This window comes from Megalopta genalis, unplaced genomic scaffold, assembly GCF_051020955.1.
Source record: "Megalopta genalis isolate 19385.01 unplaced genomic scaffold, iyMegGena1_principal scaffold0052, whole genome shotgun sequence".
Lineage (NCBI taxonomy): Eukaryota > Metazoa > Arthropoda > Insecta > Hymenoptera > Halictidae > Megalopta > Megalopta genalis.
The window spans coordinates 547,501-550,000 of NW_027476121.1; the positions used below are offsets into that span (position 1 = coordinate 547,501).

Genomic DNA, 2,500 nt, shown 5'->3' on the forward strand with positions numbered 1-2,500 from the left:
TCTTATTGCCAACGAAGGCTTGCAGGTCCTCCTTTCGGTCGGTCTCGACGACGATGCCACCGGAGTGGATGCGTCGGACCGACTTAATTCGGATCACCTCCTTCGCTGGTTTAACGAGCGACAGAACAGTAACCTTCGTAACTTCGCTGCTCTGTCCTTTTTCCTTCGGCGGGAAGATTTTTACCACATGCTGCGATTGTGGCCGTCTCCCCGCTTCCGGAGAAGCTCCTTTGCAGTCGACTTTGTTCACATGGGCGTAAGTCGACTGCGCGGCGTTGCAGGCCGTCTTCGGGAGAGTTCCCTTGGACGGCCCAGGTCGCATCGCACTCATTACGGCAGGACGCGCTTTTAGGTCCGCCCTGACCGCGGCGAGCTGCCCTTCGACGAAGCTATTCCGTTGAATAAGCTCCTGGACCAGCTCGTTGAGTGCCTCAACCTCGGCGAGTATCTTTGACCCGGACTCCTTATTGACTTTCGACTCAGGTCGAAAGCAAAAGGTCCGTATTTCGGACACTCGCCTAAAGGCTTCGTCTCTTACGAGATCGAGAGGCCGTACCTTCTGCCCGGAGAACGTCCCCTTCGGTCTCCTGGCCCGGTTTACTGCGGCCTTGCCGGTGGGTGCGCCCGGCTTGGCTCGCTTTGACTTTTTGGTGACGGTTTGCCAACCGTCACCAGTAGGGTCCTCGACACGCTCGGGTGCCGACTGCACCTTCACGAGTGACGTGTCTCCGACTCGTTCGATTACTCCCACGTTACCGGTGTCCGGCGTACCTTCTACCGTGGGCTCGGTTTTCACCGAGACCGCTCGCGTGGGAGTCACACATCTTTGCAAGATCACACGAGGATTGGCGATATTAATCACCTTCCCGGATCTTGTCTTTCTCACAGACGCGGGGGGACTGACAGCTGCATTTGCAGTTCCCGCGTCTGCGGCGACGGCTTCACTCCGAGTAGGAGCTGGACCCGTCGTCTTTGGACGCTTAGTTTTTTGTTCATTAATTTTATTAAGACCCATAATGTGTCTTGGTCTTTCATCCAGTGCGCTCCCCGGCCACCACCGACCCACACAATTTGGAACCCGCCAAAGGCTGGGTTAGGGCTACGCACCGAATATAGTCTGCTGGCTGGGTCGGTTTCCTTACCCAGCCCGCGTCCTCGCCCAGCAGAACCCACTTGCCCGAAGCGTGTGGTCGTTCCAAGCCGATTGACTGGACCAGGGCTGCTTTTCTCGTCCAGCCGCCCATCTAGCCGAAGCAGAGGCCAAAGGTACGTGTTGGGGACGTCTCACCCGCAGGAGAGGGCCCCCTCAGATCCCAGGATCCTCTTTTCCGACGACAAGGGTCGCCACGCACAGCAAACACGTGGGAGACAGCAGTCGGAGAGGCTGCCTCTTCCTCTCCACCACACTTCGTTCAGTTCGCTGCGTATTTAAGAACACGAGCTATCCAGCGGTACCTTTTTCGTGGAGGCTCAAGTGTGGCTAGGGCACGTTTGCCCCTTGCGGCCTGGGTTGCCCAGGGGATTGATTGCATCCCATGTATTCCTGAGCCCAGCGGAGTGTTGTCTAGTGGCGTGTTCCGCCCACGAAAAACGGTCTGAAAAACCGTTTAACGTAAACTGGGGAACTGATGCCACGAGTGACAACAGTTCCCCAGTCGGAAGTCATACAGCACATACAGTGCTGTACAAAGAACACGCCACAGCCCGTATGCTAAATCAGGGCCTCGCCATTATGCGAAGTACTACATGTACGACGCACTGACGGTCTCTAATGCCTTCATCGCCGATACACCCATCGACTCGGCCGATCAACCCTCCTACGCGAGGGCTAGTTCGGGGGTTATCTCCCGCCCTGGGTGGCCACAGACCGCCACCGCCAGTAGATAGGGACAGATGGGAATCTCGTTAATCCATTCATGCGCGTCACTAATTAGATGACGAGGCATTTGGCTACCTTAAGAGAGTCATAGTTACTCCCGCCGTTTACCCGCGCTTTTTTGAATTTCTTCACGTTGACATTCAGAGCACTGGGCAGAAATCACATTGCGTCAACACCCGTGGGGGCCATCGCAATGCTTTGTTTTAATTAGACAGTCGGATTCCCCTAGTCCGTGCCAGTTCTGAGCTGAGCGTTGAATGGCGGCCGAAGAGGACGACCGCACCGATGGGAAACGCCACGGAAGCCTCGCAGCAAGGAAGATCCGCGGGAGGCCAAGGCACGGGACCGAGCTCGGATCCCAGCCACGAGAGCCGTTCACCTCGCCCAGGCCCGGCACGTCAGCCAGACCCGCTTCCCGACCAAGCCCGACACGCCCCGCTCCTCAGAGCCAATCCTTATCCCGAAGTTACGGATCCAATTTGCCGACTTCCCTTACCTACATTAATCTATCGACTAGAGGCTCTTTACCTTGGAGACCTGCTGCGGATATGGGTACGAACCGGCGCGACACCTCCACGTGGCCCTCTCCTGGATTTTCAAGGTCCGAGGGGATGATCCGGA

At 56.9% G+C, this 2,500-nt stretch overlaps 1 pseudogene; it reads right to left on the reverse strand.

The window, feature by feature from the left end:
* Nucleotides 1-2,500, reverse strand: part of LOC143261443 (large subunit ribosomal RNA) — a 7,627-nt pseudogene that overhangs the window by 2,783 nt on the left and 2,344 nt on the right.